Source organism: Trachurus trachurus (assembly GCF_905171665.1).
Source record: "Trachurus trachurus genome assembly, chromosome: 4".
Taxonomy (NCBI): domain Eukaryota; kingdom Metazoa; phylum Chordata; class Actinopteri; order Carangiformes; family Carangidae; genus Trachurus; species Trachurus trachurus.
Window position 1 is genome coordinate 530,644 of NC_139898.1, and position 24,095 is coordinate 554,738.

Below are 24,095 nucleotides of genomic sequence, written 5' to 3' on the forward strand. Positions count from 1 at the left end.
ATATGGGCGGCCATTTTATACCAGCCCTGATGAAGGCCTGTGGCCGCAACGCGTTGGCTTGGTTTTAATTTGTTTGGCCATGCTGCAGTAAAGGCTTTTTAAAATCACCTTCCTACTCTGAGTGCCTCAGTTCCCGCTACCACCAATTTTATAACATTGGTTCTAAAAAAAATGAAAATTACATTACACATCACGGTACAAATCTTGAGTTGTATTTCTCTATTTCAACCAGCAGCTTTTCTAAGGTTCAACAGGTAGATCACCCTGGGATGTGTTAGAACTACAGCAGTCACTTTATTTAGATGAATTTTGCAACCTGAAAATATTAGGAAACCACTTTCATACATAATTTTTGTAGTTGACACATTAAGGTTTTTAAATAGGCTAAGGGTTTCCGATTTGTTAAAAGTGTTACAACTGTCCCTGGTCTCCCCTAAACATGGCTGTCAGGTAGTCCCATTAAATAAAAAACAAAAAACAAAGGCGACTATGTGGTGGCCCCCCCCCAGAACACAAAGATGGTTGGTCCGCCCCTGTGTACAGCTACACTTGCGCTCCAGCATTTTGCAGGCAGAGGCAACGCTGCTCCGACGTCTGCTCCCTCTGTATGCGTGCGTCGTGGAGCCGCAGCGGCGACAGAAAGACGCAGGAGGGACTGATGACATGAAATAGCCGAGAGCAGAATCTGTATGTGTGTGTCGAGGAGCCGCACGGAGAGGCAGTTTTCTGTGCAAAGCGCCAGTTTAAGCACATGAAAAACAATCAAAACATGCATGCAGCAACCACGTAATGTTACAGCTGATCACCGGCAGCGTTATCAGATCTTGATCATGTGATTAACCTCCGGGTACCGAAGCTTGGCACCGAAAGACGAGGCATGTTTTGATACTCGGAACTACCGAAGCGTTTTGGTCGGTGCCACAAAAGAACCGAAGTTTGGTACGCAGCCCTAGGGCATTGTGCCAGATTTTCCTGTCATGTCTGTCCAAAATGAATTTCTCCCAAGGGAGACAATAAAGACTCATCTTAAAACTGAAATGGTGGCGTTTTCTACTTGCTTGGGGGGAATAATAGAAACTTATAACTCTTTTGAAATTCTTTATTATTGATAGTGATCGTTGACAGAAAACACTCGAGCACATATACCTCACAATGAAACTTGTAACTATTTTAAACAGGAACATATATACACCTAAAAATCTTCCCCATAAGGTATAACACAAACATCATAAGGGTAACATACAACTTACTCCTTGAAGCTTTCACTTCTTGTATGCATGTGTACATGTGAACATACAATAGAAAGACATGAAAGACCCCCTCCTTATATTTAGGTAGATTGAGCAGATTTATTCTTTGAGATTACTTAAAGGGGACCTATTATGCTCCTTTTTGCGTTCAATGAACGATCGTTCATGAACTCGTTCATATTTTGGGCGAACGTGAACTGAACGTAGGTATTTCTGCTTGATGAACGTTATTGTGAACGCGTTCATTCTGGCGTTTGTGAACGCCGCTCTCGACTTCGTTCAGGAGTGTGCCAGATTTCCATAGAAGACCCAGCTAAAACACACTGTAAACAGGCGTTAATATGTAGCGGAAAAACCACCCAAACTGGCAACACCTCGCAGCTGTTTGGATCAGCGGCGCATGGAAGAGACGGGAGTGCTACAGCGCGTCGCGGAGCCTGTCTGTCTGGAGGAATACTGACCCAGTTGTTAGTAAAAGCAAAGATACTCTTACCGTCTTTGGTAAAAGTTAAACGGGGGTTACGCTGGGGCCACACCGGACACGCGAGCCGCGGCCCTCCTGTTCACATCAGACGCTTCTCTGCGCGGTCGAGAAGCGCTTCTGCCCCTCAGCTGTGTGTAGGTGTGTGTGTGTGTTTCTCTCTCTCACGCTCTGTTGGGCTACAAACGTACACACATTGGACTCTTTGTCATTGGACTCTCAAAAAGTAGCTGATCAGCTACTTTTTGGGTAAAGTAAAGTAGTAACTATTACTAGAAAATTTCCTCTGGGGAAATTTTGAATGGGCCACGGGGCTACTGCCGGTTTTGCCATCTCTGTCAACATGGGAATCAAACCCATGATCTTAAGGTCAAGACAGAGCTGATCAGACAGACACATGATCATCTTTCTATAAGCACTGATATGGAGGAGCTGTAATCACATTAGGTTAACTAGGGGTGTGTGTGTGTGTGTGTGTGTGTGTGTGTGTGTGTGTGTGTGTGTGTGTGTGTGTGTGTGTGTGTGTGTGTGTGTGTGTGTGTGTGTGTATAATCACATGAAGTTAACTGTGTGGGAGAGGAGTGCGCGCTTCCGCGCGCATTTGTACAGTATGTTACCTGTGTGTGTGTCTGTAACTGTAATCACATGAAACTGGTTCTAGAGTCTGTGTGTGATTGACTTGACACATGTTATGAGCTGCATCCTGTGTCAGTCTGATTTAGCTGTGTGATAAGCGCCACAAAACTCCTCCCTCCCTAATGATCTGATTGATTACACCTGTGTGGCAGCCTGCCCTCAGAAGTTACCATGGCGACTTTAACTTACTTACTTACTTAGGCCTTTGTGTTCCTTTCGGAACATAGGCCATTGATGAATTGTTTCCACCCTCGTCTGTCCTGGGCCTTTCTCTCCAGCTGTTTCCACGTCAGTCCCTGCATCTTAAGCTCTTGTTCTTGGGCGACTTTAACTGCTTACATTTTACTGTGTGGAACAGTGTTGTGTTTGTGTGTTGTGTCTGTTTGTGTATGTGTGCATGTGTGACTGTGTGTGAGTGTCTGTGTGTGTCTGTCTGTGTGAGTGTGATGCCTGTGTTTGTGCGTGGACATCCTCTGTCAGTCTGGTTTATCATGTGTCTGTGTGGGGCTGTGTTTAAAAACATCTTAACGAGCGGCCAGGCTGCACCTGCCCCTGTTCTATTTATAGACGTTGATAATGAGCTGGGGCCTCATTTATCAAAGAGCGTGTAAAAGTCCTCTTAAATTTTCAGTACGACGGAAAGGCAAAATGTGCGTACGACCAAAAAATATACACTCTTTTCAGATCTATCAAACTCCGCGTACACACGGCTGCACGGTATTTCCCTTGATAAATCACACCGGACCTGAGAAAAGCGTGGATGAGAACACGCCTCATACCCAGCCCCCTAAACGGCCCCACACAACCATATATGGTCAATGCAAATCAGTACGTGCATATTAAGTAGCCATGTGCACTCTGGAAACGTGTGGAATGACGTCAGTGGAAGACGGTGAAGACAATAGACGGACGGAGAGCGGAGAAAGAAGTGGAATTTCTCTGAAAGCGAGATACACGGTAACACGGCAATATCAGTCAGAAACATCATCTTGCATTGAAAGGCTACAATAAAAACAAAAAACTCCCAAATCTAAATGAAACAGAACAGAAAGAAGAAGAATCATATTTACTCTGCCCCTTATTTTAGATTATGTCATAATAATTTGAAGCAGGGTTTCCACTGCCAGTTAGTACTACTTTGCACCCCTTTCCACTAACCCCCAACTGCCGTTCACTGGACGACTTTGATTTTCATTTGTGCATAGCTATATATATATAAAAAAAAAAAAAACATTGAAGTCCACCAGTCTGTGACTTCTCCTAAAATGATGTTGGGCAGCACCCATTTTTGTTAAATACAATAAATATTATTCACACAAAAAATATCGATCATGTTTTCTCATTTGCTTTGATTTGCGCCGACATTATTGGGCTTGCTGCTTGCTTGTGTGTGTCCAGTCTGGCTATGTAACACACGCACGTCGCAAAAATTATTTTACAGACTGGACAGACTGGTTGTGGAAGAGGTGTAGCCTACATGCAAGGGAAAAATATCAATATGATATCAAAACAAAACGAAATTTGTTTTATAAAGCCAGTATTTAGGAGCAAACTAGTGTAAATGCACAGGGGAAAAAACAGAGTCGCTGTGCTTTTCATGTAAAGTGCCGACGTCAACACGTGTGCGGTGGGGGGGGGGGGGGGTCATCATCACCACCACTTGCTACTTCAAACAGTGTCCGCGCTCCTCTTTCCCTCGCATACTGCAGTTCTCTGACTCTGCAGCGGCGTCGCCAATTCCTCCTGTTCTTCAAAAAGCGTGTAAATGCCGGTACGCCATGGTCAGACTGGTCGTAAATTTCGGCACTTTCTCCCGACAGGTTTTGGTTTGATAGATCCCAAATTAGGCGGAGCAAAGTGCGTACGCACAAAACGGGGGAAAGAGCGTGTAAAAAAACGTGTATCCACAATGATAAATGAGGCCCCTGGCCGCTACAGCTGGCCAACTGCACACAGAGCAGAGCGATTTGAGCTTGGTGCAGCATCCGAACAACAGCCCAGAAAAAGAGAACCGTACCTCTTATCAGAATGTGGTCATGACCATCTGGGCAAGGAGACCTTCCTGAGCATTTTGATGTGCATTAAATGTTTGTAGGGCAAAAACTTTTCTCAGAATCGCAGGTTAGAAATGGGGGTCATTTCTGCTTTTCTCAAAAAATCAGCTCCTACTTTTGTATTGAAGTCAATGAGCCACTGGAGCGGGTCTAGCTGCACAAAGAGGCTCCGTAATAAAATTCTGTAAGTCTGTCTGCTGTTTTGAGCACATCATATGAGACATGACATGTGTGGCTACAAACAGTGAGGAAATCATGTGTCTAGAGTTTAATTTGTGGCTGTGCTGACAGTTTATCCAGAAAAAAATCCAGAATGTTTTTTCACTCTCTCTCACTCTAACCGATGATGTCATGCGCTCTGACACGAACATTCCGTGCAACATTCAGGCTCCAAGAGCTCGCATAGGTAGGCCAGTCCGGGCTGTGAAAACCTGTATCTTTCATACAGATAATCATTATCGTGATGCAAAGGATCTAATCGCTCCTGGACGATGCGTTCCAGCCGTCATGCTCTCCTTACAATTTGCGCTCTGAATTTAATCGGCTCTTCCATGAAAGGGCGAGCCATTCTTTCCCGAACACCTGATTGGCCGGTGGGTGGAGCCTTTTGTAGGTTTCAGATCGATCCTGAAAGCTATCCTGCCCCAGAGCAGGTTAGCCGTTCACCACGGTAAGAATGAATCCAGCTTCATGGTACCGGAAAGCCAAGGTCAAATCAAAGATCTGTGTTGACATGGTTCTACCAAACAAACCTTTTCACACTAACACAGCATGTGAAGGTAAAAGAAGCTGAATCTACATCAGACTGTGAAATCCTCCTCCTCCATTAAGCCTCTGGACATTTCACTCCTTTTAAACATGGTCAAGTTTGATTGAAGCTCCCTCGTTACTCTGAGACCACTCAGGATGGACGTGTCCCTCCTCACTTCAGTCCTTTCAGACATTTCCAAAAGATTCCCACGGTTGCTTGAGCCTTCAGTCTCATTGTGTCCTCTAAAAGCAAGCCCTTGCTTTGTCAGAAACAAGACGATTTCAGCGACAGAGGTGGTGTTAGAGAATAATTTCACTTCCCTATAGATAGTTTGTGTAGTTAATGGTCAATCCCTCTGTGTCACGGTGACTTTCTGTTAGATTACTGTTGGGATCAGTTATCTGCCCTATTTTCTCTCTGAGGAACATGTCAAGGCCATGGTCCCTCTTTGGCGTCTTCAATCTCACTCTCTGGCTGCTTACAGACACAGCTGTAGAGTTAGATGATAACGCTCTCCGTCACTGGATGACTCTTTGTTGTGTGAATCCTTATCTTTATGTTTATGCACTATAGCCAATTGGATGTTAACACATCTCCCCTTTGCTGTCTCGGCCCACCTTTCTAGTATAAGAATCTGAGCTTTACTGTTTGACCCTCAGAATTGAGGTGGCATCACGCACTCATGTGTTGACGACTCTTCTATTCTCCTTCTCCTTCTTCACCGGCATCACCACAAATTCCTCCCTAACAGGTGGCATATTCCCAGTTTTCTTTTATGGTTTTCTTGTGAGCTGTGCTCGTTTGCGCAAAGACAGAGCTGCTTCGTCTGGACTGTTGATAACTCTGCCATTTTTCTACACTTTGCTCGTGTTGAGCAGATTCCGTGTTTTAATCAACAGTAAAAGCCTTCTGGTCTCTAGCGCACAGAAACTGTCGGCATGGGAACCAGAATATGGCATCTACCTGCTTACTATACTCAAGCCATGAGTAAGTCTTGAAATATTCAGAGCTAAAAGCTCTAGTCTGTTTACCAAATCAGTTTTGGGATACTCTGGTAAAATCGGCTGCGCAGGACCGCTATCCTTTGTCCCCAGATCTGACGGGCAGCAGGTGTCCGGGGGCAGCTGGCGTCATAATGGAGGCCAGTGGCTGGAGGGCCGGAGTCTGGAGGGAGGCCGCAGCTGTCTGGAGGGCGGGGGCCAAGGCCGGGGAGGCCGCAGGCAGTCGTATATCGATCCTGAACTCTGCCGTCCCGAATACCTGTCCCATTTTGTGGGGCAGTAGAGACGAGTGTCCTCGTCTTGTTCCTCTTTTTAACATGTTGAACTGTTTGTTCAGAAAAGCAGGAGAGATTTTTTCTCTCAGCACCTTCATTCTTGGTTTTAGATATAAAAGGAACTCACAAGGACAAATGCCAAATGATGAACTGCATTCTGGGTCAGTCAAAGATGGCTGTGTATGTGAGCAGGAAGAGGAAGGTGGAGGACAGTGTGGACTGTGACATTGTGTTGTTAATGGGTAAAATGTTAAAAGCAAGAATCTTGATTGATTTTAAATAGTATAAAGGTATGCAGGATCTGGAGCGGTTCATCCAGACATGGACTCATAATGGTGTACTGTGCTCCGTTAAGGAGAATGAACTGATGTTCTCAGATCAGCTGGGCTGATTTATTAGTGTAGATTCTATTTGTTATGATGTGAAATGGTTTGATATTTGATATACAAGTTGATATTCATTTTTAAACAGACCATTAATGTTTTAATTTAGGAAGAGTTCAGATTAATATAGATGGAAATTTAATCCTGCAGCAACAGTGATTGTTTACTGATTATTTACTGATGCATATGTTATAGTTCTAAGATTTTCTATTAAAATAAAGCCAATAAGCTCCCAGACTGGAGCGTGGTCCTTGCTCACGGTGCAAGCTGCTCTACCAGGTGAGCTATACCTGTTATACCTTGACAGCTACACCGAGCTGTGAAGGCTTTCACCTCTGAGCCAGATGCAGAGCGGGGCGGGAGTTTGTAGCACTAGTGCCCTCCCCTGGAGCTGTGACACATCAGCTCCAGTCTCCCTGAAACTGCCAGTTTGCGTCTGCCATTGGTTCACAGCAGTTTGAAGGCAGAAAAACTCAGAAATGCAATTTTGCACTTCCTTTTCTGCTGATATGTGCTCTAACACAAGAAAAATGCCACAGGAACATGTGAAAAGCTCAAAAAACACAATTTTCACGGGAGTGGGTCTTTAACACAGAAAAGACATGTACAAAAGTGCATACAAAACTGAGAAGATTTCTCCACAATGGATAATCAGTCCTGGGTGACTGCTGTGTATCCCTCTCCTCCAGCATGTGTCTTTATGAAGTCTTTTGTGGCTGTGTCATCAAAATGTATGCCTCCATCTGCACAAGAAGAAGAAGAAGAAGAAGACAAATAATTAGAAATATGCAAAGACAACCTGCAGCCAGTCATACCCCAAGTCTCCATATTTGTAAGCAAACATATGTTGCCTGTGTCTCCACTACCAATACTGGATTCATACAAAACCATCTCAGCAAATGTTAAAGGGATAGTTCAACATTTTGGCAAATTGGCCCATTGCCATAATCGCTATAGTCATAGCAGTAGGTTTGTTACCTTCATTTGTCGGTGTAAGCTATTTTTAGAACGGAGGAGCGGAGCGGCAGGCTGCTCAGGGCTACGCTATGGAGGCTAAAGGAATTTCTTGGTTTCCCTCATCAAACTCATCAGATACACAATCCCAAAACTCCAAAACGCTTTCGTGGACAAGTTGTGACCTGCACAATCACCACGCTATGAGATAATAACAGAACGTTATGAAAGGGAGCCGTTTTCGAGGTAAATACAGAGTCTGCTTGCTGAAAAACTGTCCCTGAACGCAACGCGCATCAGCGGTTTTGCATGAATTTACCTCTAAAACAGCTCCGTCTTGTAACGTTCCATTATTATCTCATAGCGTGGTGATTGTGCAGCTCACAACTTGTCCACGACAGCCTTTTGGAGTTGTTGGGTTGTGTATTTGATGAGTTTGATGAGGTAAACCAAGAAATTCCCTTAGCCTCCATAGCATAGCCCTGAGCAGCTCGCCGCTCCACTCCTCCGTTCTAAAAATAGCTTACACCGACAATTAAAGGTAACGAACCTACTGCTATGACTATAGCGATTATGGCAATGGGCCAATTTGCCAAAATGTTGAACTATCCCTTTAAGATATGACATATGGGCTTACCTTTTATTGCTCTATAAACCTTTGTCTTCTCCCTTCGTATTAGATGTCACCATCAGGGCATTAGTGAAGAGCCTATAGGAAAAAATATATATATATAAATAAATGTGAATGACAGTGCTTTGCAAAAGTATTCATACACCTTGAACTTTTACTTTACACATTTCGTCATGTAACAACAGCTTTAATGTATTTTATTGGGATTTTATGTGATAGACAAAGTAGTGCATAATAAGTGGATGAAAAATACATGTAGTGTTACAGATTTTTTTTTTTCTACATGCAAAACTCTGGTGGAAACTGCACAACACACCATCCTCACTGTGAAACAGAACCCAGGAAGAGTAACTAGTGGCAGCTTGTGTGTATGACAGAGCCCAAGAGGAGCTCCGTACAGCAGAGTATAGGAGGACTGTTAGCACTGTTAGCTGTCCTGGATGCTAGTGAGTGCAAGCAGTGGATGCTATCCGCTAGCCCGATGCTAACTTCCGCTAGCCCGATGCTAACTACCCAACTACCGCTAGCGGTGGCGGCTAGCATCCGCGACTACCACTCGCATCCCAGTTTACCACAACAGTCCTCCTACTCATTACAGCAAATAGACCAGACACCGGGGCCGTGAAGGTGCACGCCGCAGCGCGTCTTGTGTGAACGACACAATCGGTTAAAATGGGCATCGGAAAGAAACTGACACTATAAATGCATACAGTAAACATAAAATCAACTAAACCAACCGAACTTACCTTCCACTTAGTGGAAAACGATGTTGTTGTAACCAAAGCGTTATGTTGACCACAGCCTGCTTCTGCAGTAGAGAAGAAACGCGCCAGTTGCTTGGTGTATTTCCTCAGCCAATCAGAGTGGCGTTTGCTGGTGCCTCAGCCAATCAGAGTATGATCACATGCTGCCTCAGCCAATCAGAGTGCCTTTGACTAGTTTAAATAATAAAGCCTCTTATCAAAGACTGTTCAGAATTATATTTACTTCTATGTGTACTCTTATGAACCATGATCGGATGAAATTATTTTCTGAAGCCTAGTCTCCCACAAATTGCATTTCCAAATATATAAATTAATTAATTAATTGAAATAAAATGAAATGAAATTGGAAAAAAAAAACAGTAGGAAAAACAGAAAGATGTAAAATAACAAAATATCACATGTAGGCTACTCAAAAACAACAATGTCTTAACCTCTTCATGCAGGGGCAATTTTTGGCAATTTCCGCCTGTTTTTGTATCACTGCAATTAAAGCTTTTTATTTACAGAAGTACTAATCCCACAACTATGGTTTATGGCTTAAATGAAAGAAAACCTTTGTCCCTTTACATCTATATCTATAAAATATTGAATTGAGTCATTCCATAAAAAAATGGGCTTCTGAAATTACAATTTTTTTTTGAAAAAAAAAAAAAAAAACGAGTTTGAAATTTTTGGTGAAAAGGTGATATATCAAAATCCTAATTATAAAACAGGTTGAATTTTACATATATGGTTCACACACTCCCTGTCCACATATGTACCAAATTTTAGGTTGATATGTAAAACTACTGAGGCACTATAGAGTTTTTTCCAAACAGTGTCCCTTGGCGATGTACAGCGTGCAAAAACTGTCCAAAATTGTCCAATTTGGCTAAAATGCACACTGCAAGATTTTAGTGAGATTTTTTTTTTTCCAACAGATAACCTATTGGGGCCAATCACACACTTGATGGCTTTTAGGAACACCAGTTACATAAGTAAAATGCCATTTGAAAATTTAATTTATGGGGATGATTATTTAGTGTCCAAAACCCATCCAAACAGGAATTTGACCTATTTTCGCCTGTATTATATTGTTATTTTCCTTTAAAACTCCAGAAGTAAACATCCCACAACCATCAGTGATGGCTTAAATTAACAAGGACATTTGAAATAGTTCATTTTGTCTTTTATTATTATTTTAATAAAAAAAACACACTTTTTGTGGATACTTGTATTGCTTACTTGTTGACACTAGGGGGAGAGGGAACCACAGGAACCAGCTGGGTGCAGGCTTAAGCTTTGCCCAATCAGGGATCATTATACATCAGGTCCCACCTTAGAGTCTCTGCTATTGGACCAAAAAGTTTTCACCCCCGTGACTTTGATTGACAGGCGACGAGAGATGCGCAAAGCGGGTGCGCAGTCTGACGGATAATAGCTCATAGCATGACTTCCGGCTGAGCAATGTAGGGGAAGGTCAGGCTGTGGGACAGCTCCCGTATTTTCTTCAACTTATGTGCACTATTTCGACGTTTACCCCTTTTTCACCTTGTTAATCAGTCAAAGAAGTTAATCCGCCTATTTTTTGAACCGAGTCGGATGATATGTGATGCCGAGAAAGAAGCAGCAACAGGTACAAGAAGCCTCCTCTCCAGCTCGGGTAGCAACAATGGCTGACGTGGAGGACTCGCTAACCCTCACTAGCCTCGTACAAGAACTTGACAAACACAGGACAAACTTGGCAGCAGAACTAAAAAAGAACCTCTCCGCGTCGCTGGAGACCTCCCTCATGCCTATACAGACGTCGCTTGAAACTATCGGCACCATACTGGACTCTCACAGTCAAAAGATAACGACCATTGAGGGCACGCTAACCGCCCACAGTGACGAGTTAGCCGAGCTAACTACGAGAGTCGGCCAGCTGGAGAAAGCTAACGCGGCGCTAACATCCAAAACAGAGGATCTCGAGAATCGCTGCAGACGGCAAAACCTGAGAATCGTCGGCTTGCCCGAGGGGCTGGAAGGAGGCTCGCCGGTTGAATTCATCTCACGGCTTCTCCAGACAGTTATCGGAAACGACATCTTCCCTGAACCACCAGAGCTTGACAGGGCGCACCGTACACTCGCCCCAAAGCCCGCGGCGGGACAACGTCCCCGAGCCATCTTGGTCAGATTCCTCCGGTATCAGGACAAGGAACGTGTGCTGCGCTGGGCAAGGCTGCAGAGGGATGACATCAAGTTTAACGGTAACAAGATCTTGTTTTTCCCCGACATGAGTGCGGGTCTGGCCAAGCAACGAGCGACATTCAGAGACATCAAAGCTAAGCTTTACGCCGCTGGAATCGCTTTTTCCTTGCGCTACCCGGCTCGTCTTTGCATCACTGTCAACGGCAACAAACATCTATTTGATACCCCAGCTGCGGCAGAAGTTTTCTATGAAAAGAATAAAGCGAACTCTTCAACCAGTGGGGAGGGACAAGGTTAACAGATGCCAACCAGCTGAAAGGTTTGAATACTAACACTGAACAGAGTGGGTGATAGCTGAGCTGAGCTCACATAATCTGCCTGACTCATGTTTTGCATTATTAAAAGTTAAAGGATACTTCTGTGTTAAAGCACACTGAAAATGTTTGAGTGAATTTGGGTAAATGTAGAGTGAAGTTTAACTTTACATGCTGTTTTAATAGTTTGCACATGTAATGTATGGGTTCATTATTGGGAGCAAATTCCTGCTGCTTCTTATGTTAGGTAAAGGGACACACTCTACTCCATTGTTGGAAGTCTAATTGTGTTGTAGACCTGCTGCTCGCTTCGACCGAAGGACGGGCATAGGCTTTGGAAACACCAGCAGACTGTTCTAATGCTGCTGAGCGTTTTTTTTCTCTGTTTCTCTTTTTGGGTTGGGAAATATGGGGGGTTATGTTGGTCACACTCTTGGAATACAAATGTTGTGAGTACCCACTGTTTTAAGTACAGCTGGCTTCCTTTTATTTGGTTAAATTTTTCTCAAGTGTCATTTGGTAAGCCTATATATGAGTGAAGAGACTACTTCTAATAAGACAGATAAGCTTCAAGTTAAATTCATTTCATGGAATGTGAGAGGATTAAATGGCCCTGTTAAGAGAGCAAAAGTCTATCAACATCTCAAACTTCTCAGTGCTGACATCGTATTCCTCCAAGAGACCCACCTCAAGATAAATGATCATACAAGGCTCCGACGACCATGGGTAGGACAGGTATTTCACTCAGTATTCGACTCAAAGACCAGAGGGGCAGCTATTTTGATTTCGAAAAAGATTCAGTTCATACCAGAAAGCATAGTACCTGACTGTAATGGACGCTTCATCATGGTCTCGGGCAGACTGTTTCACTTACCTGTTATATTAGGCCCAATTCCAATCCGACCCCTCACGGACTCACTGACTTAGAGGCGCGTTCACGGGAAGTCCGTGAGTGTGTGAGGGCTGTTCCGTTGTCAGATCATCAAGTCAGTGAGTCAGTGAATGAGCCCTTACTGCCCCCTTACCGTAAGTCAGCACCGATGCTGACTTTGGGTAGGGGAATTACCCACAGTTCATAGCGTTGTGAAGTCAAACACATGAGATGCCGTCGGAACGCAAGTGTTAAAAAAAAAAAGAAATTAACACAAGTAGTCAGAGAGAGCTCCGCTGTTTCTTTATTGTTAATGGACAGGAGCCAAAAAAAGGAATAAATAAAAAGAAAAGAATAAGTTTACTGTCAGTGTTAACGTGCAGTTTGTGATTATTGATGATGATTTGATCAGATCTGATCCAGGAATATTTTGTTTTGAGTCTGCCTCCCTCGCACACCTTGTGCGTATTGAAAGTACAGTAAATTTATCGGTCCAAGGGCGGAGTTAAAAACATGTTGTTGTCATGGTAACGTGTCGTGAGAGTGGGTAAGTGCTGTTCCATTCATGTTTACAGCATCTGGACCCTCACAGACTCTCACACTTTAGTCAGTGAGGGTTCAGGGCTTGAGTCTTCAGGGAACGGATTGGAATTGGGGGTTAGTCTGTGTCTACGCTCCTAATTTTGATGACAGCCAGTTCATGGCCACACTTTTATCTTCACTTCCAAATATGGATACGCATTATTTGATTTTAGGAGGAGACCTAAATTGTGTAATGGACACTCAGCTAGATCGCTCAAGCCCTAGAGTGACCAGTCTATCAAAAATGGCGACAACATTGCAATCCTTTATGGTAGATTATGGAAGCTGTGACCCCTGGAGATCCTTACATAAAGACACTAGAGTCTATTCCTTCTATTCTCATGTGCATCATGCCTACTCAAGGATAGATTATTTTTTTATTGATAAAGTACTATTACCATCTGTACATGTTATTGACTACTCAGCGATAGTCATATCAGACCACTCCCCGGTCTTACTAGATTTCAGATTTGACTCCCCTTCGGCAGGAACTCCACAATGGAGACTCAATACATCACTGTTGTCTAGTGACGCTTTTTGCTCTTCCATAAAAGAAGCTATTGAAAACTTTCTGTGTTTTAACCGCTCAGAAGAGGTTAGTCCATCGCTACTTTGGGAAAGCCTAAAAGCTACAATCAGAGGACAAATAATTTCTTATTCCTCTCATTCTAATAAGCTGCGCAAAAAGAAGCAAACTGACATAATGGATAAATTATCTGAATGTGATAGGCAATATGCAATAAATCCCACTCCAGAGCTGTACCAACGAAAAGTTAACCTCCAAACTCGGTTTGATCTCTCTTCGACAGGGAAGGCTGAATATACTATACTAAGATCTAAAGGCAGGTGGTATGAATATGGGGACAAGGCTAGCCGGCTGCTGGCTCTCCAGCTCAAACATCAAGCAGCATCACGACACATCCCCCAAATCAACACTCAGTCAACTGGTCTTACAACAGCCCCTCTGGAGATCAATGCAGCTTTTAAATTATTTTATTCCAATCTATACACTTCTGAGCCCCCTCCAACGGACTTGAACATGAATACTTTTTTTGATAGCATAGAAATACCCACTATAGATACAGCAACACGGTTATCATCAAATCAGCCAATAACTGTAGAGGAAATACTTAGCAGCATTAGGGAAATGAATAATTCTAAGACACCAGGGCCTGACGGGCTGCCTTCTGAATTTTACAAAAAATTTTCCACTGAACTAGCCCCGTTATTATTAGATATGTTTAATCATTCCCTGTCTATAGGAACTTTACCAAAAACTTTAACAGAGGCAACTATTTCCGTTATTCTTAAGAAGGATAAGAACCCTGCTGAATGTAGTTCCTATCGCCCAATATCACTTTTAAATGTAGATGTGAAAATACTAGCAAAAATTTTGGCAAAAAGATTGGAAACATGTCTCCCTTCAATAATCTCTGAAGACCAAACTGGCTTCATCAGAGCTCGTCAGTTATCCTCAAATGTTAGACGGCTATTAAATATTATCTCTTCTCCGTCCAATGAAATAAAGCCTGAAATAGTGCTCTCATTGGACGCGGAGAAAGCTTTTGACAGGGTGGAATGGGGGTACTTATTTAAAGCACTAGAAAAATTTGGATTTGGAGAAAACTTTATTGCATGGATACGCCTTCTTTATAAATCACCTCTTGCCCGTGTTAACACAAATAGGCAATATTCATCATATTTCCCCTTGTCCCGTGGTACCCGTCAAGGCTGTCCGCTGTCGCCGTTACTTTTTGCTCTTGCTATTGAGCCGCTTGCCATACGGTTGAGATCTTCTGCACATCTGCAAGGTGTTAAACGGGAAGGCATTGAGCACCGTGTTTCCCTGTATGCAGATGATCTATTAATTTACATAACAGATCCTGTTACATGTGCCAATAATTTATTACAGATACTAGATGATTTTGGTGCATTTTCAGGTTACAAAATCAACCTCCAAAAAACTGTCTGTTTTCCAATTAACTCCAAAGCCAAAACACTTACGCAGGGACAAATTCCTTTTAATTTTTCTCCAGAAAGTTTTCAATATCTAGGGATCAACATCACCCACTCTTTTAAGGGCTTGCATAAAAATAACATTGACAAATTAATAAATAAAGTCAAAACTGACCTACAGAAGTGGTCCAAGTTGCCGTTGTCATTAGCAGGCAGAGTGCAATGCATAAAGATGAATATCTTGCCGAGATTTTTGTTTTTTTTCCAGTGTTTACCTCTCTTCCTGACAAAAACATTCTTTAAAAAACTTGATCAAGTTATTCTTTCATTTGTGTGGGCGGGCAAGGTAGCCAGGATTAATAAAAGCACCCTACAGACAGCAAGGCAGGAGGGTGGGCTGGGCCTACCTAACTTTATGTTATACTACTGGGCAGCAAATATACAAAAGATACTCAGCTGGTGGTATGAAAGTGAGTTGGACTGGTGTAAAATGGAGTCACTCTCCTGCCATACCTCTTCACTTGTGGCTCTGACATGCTCCCCTTTGCCACTTTCAGTTTCAAATTATACCTCAAATCCTGTAATCTTGTCAACTATGAAAATATGGAAACAGTTTTGCAAACATCTCAAGCTAAAAAATCTTGTCCTCCTAGGTCCGTTATGCACTAATCATATTTTTTTACCTTCTAAACTTGACTCCACATTTACACTTTGGAAGGAGAAAGGTATTATATCATTCCGAGACCTGTTTTTAAATGGCACATTTGTTGATTTTGAGAGTCTGTCCCAGAAGCATGACTTGTCCCGGACCAACTTCTTTCGCTACCTCCAGGTTCGCAGTTTTATTAAAGATCATTGCAGTACATTTCCACGTTTACCAGCAGATTTACCTAAAATTCTTGACAAACCAGAAACTTGGATAAAAATGACATCAAAGCTGTACACAGGTATTCTCCAGGCTAACCCCTCTCCACAGATCACGGCAAAACAGGGGTGGGAAAAAGAGCTAGGAATCCAACTCCAGGATCCTTGGTGGGAGAGAGCCAAATTACAAGTGAATAGCTCCTCATCCTGTGCCCGTCTTAACTTAATACAATTCAAAGTACTGCATAGAATGCATTTCAGCAAAGCAAAACTAGCAAAGATTTTCCCTGGCAGTAGTGAAGCTTGCAATAGATGTGCCTTTGTCCCAGCTGACTTAGCCCATACTTTCTGGTCATGCTCAAGGCTAACAGGGCTCTGGAAGAGCTTTTTCAAGATCATGTCAGAGGTTCTAGGTGTAGCTATCACTCCCTGTCCGCTCATTGCTATTTTTGGTGTTCCTTCAAATTATTCAGAATTCAGTAAGCAGACGTTAAATGTTTTAGCATTTGCCTCTCTGATTGTCCGCAGGCGTATCCTTCTACACTGGAAGTTGCCTAAACCCCCAGCTGAACAATCTTGGCAGACTGACCTAATGTCATTCCTTAAATTAGAAAAAATAAAATTTTCACTCCGAGGGTCAACTGGGAAATTCTATACTACATGGCAGCCTCTTATCTCATATTTCGATAATGTAGCTACAACATCTACGGTATAGGAGTGAATAACACATTCTGTTTTTCTGTCCAGCTGTGCTCTTAGATCAATATGACTGTACAAATGTAAGGTGGTTGATGAGATACTCTGTTTGAAAAAGAAGGTGGGATAATGTTTTGTATGTTTTCTACTTGTTCATTTGTTTGTATGTTTGTTTATTTGAAAAAAATCACGCATCTATTTGTAAAGGTCATGTAACATGATGTGAAGTGTTTCAATAAACAGATTTATAAAAAAAAAAAAATAGCTCATAGCATTAGCACTGCGGTTAAACGTAACCATTAATGGATTATCTGGTCACGATGGATTAAATGGCCCATGCCTGTTTTGTCGAGCACATCTTCAGCTTGAAAAAGAGGGTAAGCTTGTAATTTTATTCAGTGTTTTAGTGGGTCTATCATTGACAAATGTCCGTATTTTTCGGCACTCGAAAATGACTTCCGGGTTTGTTTGTGTTGAGTGAGCAGGCTTGTTTAAACCTTTAATGGGGTAAAAACTGCATTTTTGTGCTTTGCTTTTGTTTATATGACAGTTTATGATTTTTTGGTGGTGAAAGAAGAGGTGTACAGATGGTACATATATGTTTAAATCACCTTCGTTGTTGACGTGACGTCACTTGTGGGCTGCCGTAGTCTGATATTGTTTGAGACATTTTCAGTGACTGTGAAAAAACCGTAGCACCCAGAAACTTCATTTTTTTTTCTACATGTTGCTGAAGGTGTCCTTAAAAGGTCTGTGGTGGAGTTTTCATTACAGCATGCCTACGTTTCGTTATATTAAGGACGCCGTTCATGTGTTATTGATTTGGGACGCCGGCGTCCCAACCACTAGGGGGCCTGCGTGAACAGGTTAAATGAGTTTAAATTGAACATAGAAAAGATGTCTACAATGTCCACATTTGGACGTCATCTGGAGTAACAGTCTGCACCTTCAGGGGACCAAAATTAGACATATAAAAATGACGTAGACAAGACGTTGTTTGGACGTCTCTTATAATGTTTAATCACAAACAATATATATTCGTATTTATTAATCATGCTGATAACAATATTGTTATTTGTCCACTACTACTATTACTAAAACTACTACAATCATTAATCATGTCAATTTCCTGCACCTGTCTTAGACGTCCAAAAAAAGTGACCAAGCCTGACGTCCAAATGTTTAACTGCATATTGACGTCCAAGTGGGGTCATGATTAGACGTCCAAATAGTGGACCCAGTTTGGACGTCGTTTAGGCGTCCAGAATTGGTCTTGGACCGACGGACGCAATATAGACATGATCTGCACGTCCATCAGACGTCTAATGTTTGGATCTTCTCGTGTTCACACCCCCATCTGTCAAATTGGAAAATCATGTTATTAAGTTATCACAGCTGTTTATGCATACTTTCATTTCCCTAAGCACTGTAAGCTCTTCTGATACAAGTGAATTGGCTATTAGCAGGTAATCTTCTTTGGCATTACATATGGTATTAAATTGCTGTCTATTATTGTGACTGGGAATATATCAGATGTACATCACATCACATAGCAATGCTACAATGGAAAATCCAAATCCCATGACATTCACATAACAGTTTGCACAGCACATCTGAATTCTTCATTCACACATTGGTGAAATGAACAACAGGACTGTGTTTGTTTGATTACATGCCTTGTTGCAACAGTTGAAAACCTGCACAGGTCAGGGTAACAGATCTGCCTGATAAGGGATTTTGAAGGATTTGTGGGGTCTGTCCTGGCAGCTGACTTGAACCTGGATGCTGTCACCCTACCAGCCCTCATGTCAAACCATAGCCTTGACTTTCCCTGTTGTCTCGTCTCTTCCTCAACTTTTACTGCCTGGAACATTACAAATTATAGAGCATGTCATGAATGATATAACAGTTTCCATGCACACTGTTGTTATTTCAGATTCACAGCAATGAATAGCTATATACTGTACTGTACTGTAACCGTTTAGCGCACCTGCTCTGGTGTGACCTCCATGGCCTGAAATACCAATTCACATTTTTGCATCAGATCAGGAGCAGACAGCTTCCGGTTCTGACCGTTGTACAACTCAGGGAGAGGCTGTGGTGTGAGACACCACCTTTGGTTGGAACTGGTGATTGTACTTCGGTAGTATACGTAGGAGACCACTCTTCTCCGAAAGGTTTGGGGTAGCATTGTCCAGATCCTCATAAAATTTTTCGATGGCTTCTCTTGACACGCTCTTTTTCTCTGATGGACCTGGACTCACCCGTGTGTTAAGTACACCAAGGTGCGTTTTCACAGGATTTGAGAAGTTGATTCCCAATCCCTCCTCAAACAGGGCTTTTCCTGGTTTCACAGGAGGCTGTCCCCACTGTCGTGGCCCATCGGTGCAGCTTCTGTCTTGCAGGTGTTTCACAGAACAGTCTAGAGCGTATAGCAGAGCTGTGATGTGGGAGCAGACCTCTCCAAGGCCTGCTTTACACGTGCAGTGGCCACAGAGAACAGTGCCATCCTTCTTCACTGAGACCCACGGTTTCAGCTGGGTTGCAGACAGTGCCTGACTATGATGGACCTGAAATTACAAAGAGTGCAGGGACTGTTTTAGTTTATTTATTTATTTACTTATTATGCATATTTATGAACACTGGATACACATGAATATTCAGTGTAAATACACTGATGCTTAATTTAATTCGCAGTCCTCAAAAAGTAAAGCAATTAACAATACAAATGAACAAAAGTTTATTAAAAACAAAAGTCAAATAAATAACCAGCAGTAGACAAGTAGATGTGTAAAATCATGTAGGCTACATTTACACGATTGCAGAATTACCCAGATTGGACATGATTACGTGATTAAATGATTGCCCAATGATTACATTATTAGATGATTTCACATACAATAACACACGCTCAGACTGACCATGATTACAGTAAATTACCCAACTGATCATCAACACACCGGGCATAAACATACAGCTACACACATCACCACCAGCACTAGTCAGGACTGAATGGCAGCAGCGGCTAACTAATGGCAAGTGTTTTGCAGAAATTCGTACTGTATTAATTGAAATATAGTTCTTACAGCGTTTAATACCATGTCTTACCTTGGCCATTATCAGGTACATCCCGCTGCTGTTATCATTGCGGCACCGTGCTTCGGCGACCCAGCCTGCGACGAAGAACTGGTACGCATCTAGGCTTTTATATGTCTTCAGATCAGCCCCAGTGTATGGGGACACACTGTTTGTAATGTAATGGTACAGATCATGAGCAGTGAAGTCCGGCAGATTGGCCGATTTAATTAGGTCAGTGAACATATGGTTAGGTAGAAGGTACGGGTCTGTTGCAAACCCGGCTAACGCCAGCTTCTCAAAATATCTTTTTTTATGCCGTCCTTTAAGGTGACCCACTTCACACGACAACTCCTGACGGTCAGTCGTCATTTACATTTACATTCAAAACAATCTAACAATACTCATCCGTCGCAATTTCTTTTTCTTGTGTCTGTTATCTGTGCCCGTCGCCCATCCACAATACTGTGGCTGAGCACTTTTTGCCGTCCGTCATGGCGTCGCCTCTCGCGTGACGTCATTATTGTGACGTAGCTGCAAGGGGTCAATTGTTTTTTTATAATGTTTTATTAATGTACATTGTCCCGTGTCAAATAAATTAAACTGAAACTGAAACACCATATAAAGACACTGATGAGGGGCGGTGCGTGGAGCAGTGGTTAGAGCGGCAGAAAGCACATTAAAAAAATAAAAAATAATAATGTTAATGACCTGTATGTATACCATTGCTGCACATACTGAATTCTCTACTTTCAACACCATTATCAACTTTAGCCAAAACTCTCAACACTTGAGCATTTTCACCAGTTGAAAGAAAGCATTTAAAAATTATCTATGATTTGAAAATAGGACACGATGGTAAATATCCCAAATACTTGAAAGGTCTTCTGCACAGGATCGACCTCAGGTGGCCCCCACTAATAAAGAGCAGGGACACATCTTCAGTTGTATTCCCCAGCGTCAGCGCCTGACCGAAGAACTCTGTCCGTATATCGAAGCTCAAACTACAAATATGAGGGTATTGATTGAGACGAGTTACAATAACCCTGTATTATTTAAGCGACGAGGGAAGACTACGGAAAATAGCTAACGCATTTGCCGTGTCGCGACAGACTGTGTCTGTTATTAGACAGACGTGCAAAGCCATCGCTATCTACCTGGGCCCAAAATACGTTAAGCTGCCTTTTACGGAGCCCGAAGCAGATGAGCTGGTTTCAGGGTTCCACCGTGCTCATGGCATGCCGCAGTGTGTAGTCAGGTACAAATATGACTTGACCCTAAAAAAATTCTAACAAAAGGTTTCTCAGCTGTTTTTTATAGTATTAGATGTCCTTAATAACATACTAAAAGTTTACCAAAATTTGACCACTAGAAAGGTGTCATTTTCAAGATGGCGTCCAAGATGGATAGGAAGCCTGAGGAGACACCACAGGTGAATAGGGTAAAATTTTTAACTAACAGATATCACCATGAAATTTCCCAAGTTTATCACTTACATTAAGACAAATATTTTTTGTATTACAAGTTTTGTCAAATTGTATGTTTAAATATGTAAATTAGGCAATATCTCATTAAATATGCGCTAATTTGCATATCCGAAATCTGAACAATGGATAAAAGCCACTTTCAAAATTCTTGTTTTATTTTGTTGACATACTAGAGTCAGAAGTTTTTACAGAGGGGATTTTGGATATCTCTCTTTATCACTCTGTAAATGAGAAAATACTGTCACCAGCCCTAAAAATTCAAGTTGGTCGTGTTTTTAGGAGTAAAATGTTGTATAAATCAGGCTATGAATGATATATCAACAATCCCCTCTGTAAAAACCTTCAGAATATAGAAAGGGATCAAACTGGAAGGTTTGGTGTCTGTAAGTGCTGCTGAAGTGGAGATTTCGGGCTCTTATACAACATTTTACTCCTAAAAACACGACGATATTTGAATTTTTAGGGCTATAGTATTTTCTCATTTACAGAGTGATAAAGAGAGATATCCAAAATCCCCTCTGTAAAAACTTCTGACTCTAGTATGTCAACTAAATAAAACAAGAATTTTGAAAGTGGCTTTTATCCATTGTTCGGATATGCAAATTAGCGCATATTTAATGAGATGTTGCCTAATTTACATATTTAAACATACAATTTGACAAAACTTGTAATACAAAAAATATTTGTCTTAATGTAAGTGATAAACTTGGGAAGTTTCATGGTGATATCTGTTAGTTAAAAATTTTACCCTATTCACCTGTGGTGTCTCCTCAGGCTTCCTATCCATCTTGGACGCCATCTTGAAAATAACACCTTTCTAGTGGTCAAATTTTGGTAAACTTTTAGTATGTTATTAAGGACATCTAATACTATAAAAAACAGCTGAGAAACCTTTTGTTAGAATTTTTTTAGGGTTAGGTGTTTTTTTTTCATATATGTACCCGCCTAGTGTGGGAGCAGTTGACGGCACCCACATCCAGATTAAACAGCCACCCTCCAACTCCATGGACTACATCAGCCGCAAAGGAAAGCATTCCCTTAATGTGCAGGCAGTCTGTGATTACAAATACAGATTTATGGACGTCGTCATAAAGTGGCCTGGAAGTGTGCAAGACACATGGGTGTTTGCTAACTCCAAGGTAAACATGTACCTGAAGACTGGCAAGATTCCTGCTCTAAAAAAACACATTGTGGACGACGAGGATGAAATACCAGTTTTTCTTCTTGGTGACCCAGCCTGGGTCCAGGGGGCCATTCCGAACGTTTATGGAGTTATAAGCTGCAGGCTACAACACATCCGGGCCTGAATGAGGACTTTGAGGGCTTTCTTGTGAGTTGGTTATGTTCTCTAGTTTTTCTCTGGTCTATGTCTGTTTATTATTGTATTTATTTTATCTAATGCTGTGTTTGTTTGATTGTATTGTTGTATCTTATTTGATATGATGTGTTTTAGGGGTGCAACGGTACAGGTAGCCCACGGTACAATATGTACCTTGGTTTTTGGCCACGGTTCTCGGTACGGTTTCGGTATGTGTTTTGTGCAGAGAACTTTTTTTTTCTCCCAAAATAATGTTTAAAATTTATATATCTCTAATAGGCTACTACTCCTTGTAGAGCTCTCCTCTCTCTCTCTCTCTCGCTCTCTCTCTCTCACTCACACACACACACACACACACACACACACACTCTCACACACTCACTCTCTCTCTCTCTCTCTCTCTCACACACACACACACACACACACACACACACACACACACACACACACACACACACACACACACACACACACACACACACACACACACACACACACACACCTGAACTGTCTGTGAACAGCCCCTAGCTCCCCCCTCTGCACCCTCCTTTAGTCTTTCAGTAGGTGAACACTCTGAAGCCAAACAGAGATTGCGCTATACTGCCGTCATGGAAGACGTCACTATGCTGCAGCCACAGTCTCTCACTGGGAAAGAAGATGTTAGTCTATTGTGTTTTTTTAAACAGCCTTTCACCACCTCTCATCCCTGTCAGTCAACTCCTCCTGCTTCACCTCGGCCTTACTATTGTGACCGTGTAGATTATTATGTGTTTATTATTTTAATTATTATACATTTTATGTTATTACCCTTAGCATTATTTGTATTATATTACGTCATGTCATTGGTTTTATTTTGTGTTTAAATTATGAGGTTGTGGTGACCCACAATAGTTAATAGTTAAGAGACATTCACCTAGGTACCAGAGGTCTTGTACCTTTAAGAGTTTACATGGTTACTTAGCAACCTGAGAGCTCATGCCGGTTCCGGGTTCTTTAGAATGTTGATGGTTTCTTAGCAACCAGTAGTTTTCAGTGTTTTGTTGTGGAGAGTAAACTGACTCAACTCACCTCCGTCTCCAGTCTGATCAATATTATTTACATCTCCACAATTGGTGACCCCGAGAATACGAACATGTCTGACGGCGAAGGAAGCAGACACAACACTCCGGCGGCACTGGCACCGAGCGAGGTTAATGACACGGTTAATGTCAACGCCAACATCTACGCCGCGACCGTTAAGTTACCGGACTTCTGGCAGCACAACCCACGAGCCTGGTTTCAACACATCGAAGCCCAGTTCCAGTTGAGGGGACTAACGCAGGACGTTACAAAGTATTTCCATGTTGTGGCGGCGTTGGATGCCTCGACGACGGCCAGAGCAATGGTGCTGCTGGAAGCGCCACCGGCTACCGGTAAATACGGCACACTGAAGACATTCCTTCTGAGACTCTTTGAGCTGTCTGAACTGGAGAAAGCGGACCGCCTGCTGTCCCTCAACGGCCTCGGTGACGGCAAACCGCCACAGCTGATGGAGAGAATGCTGGCGGTGTTGGGCTCAGCGGATCCCTCATTCCTTTTTACGC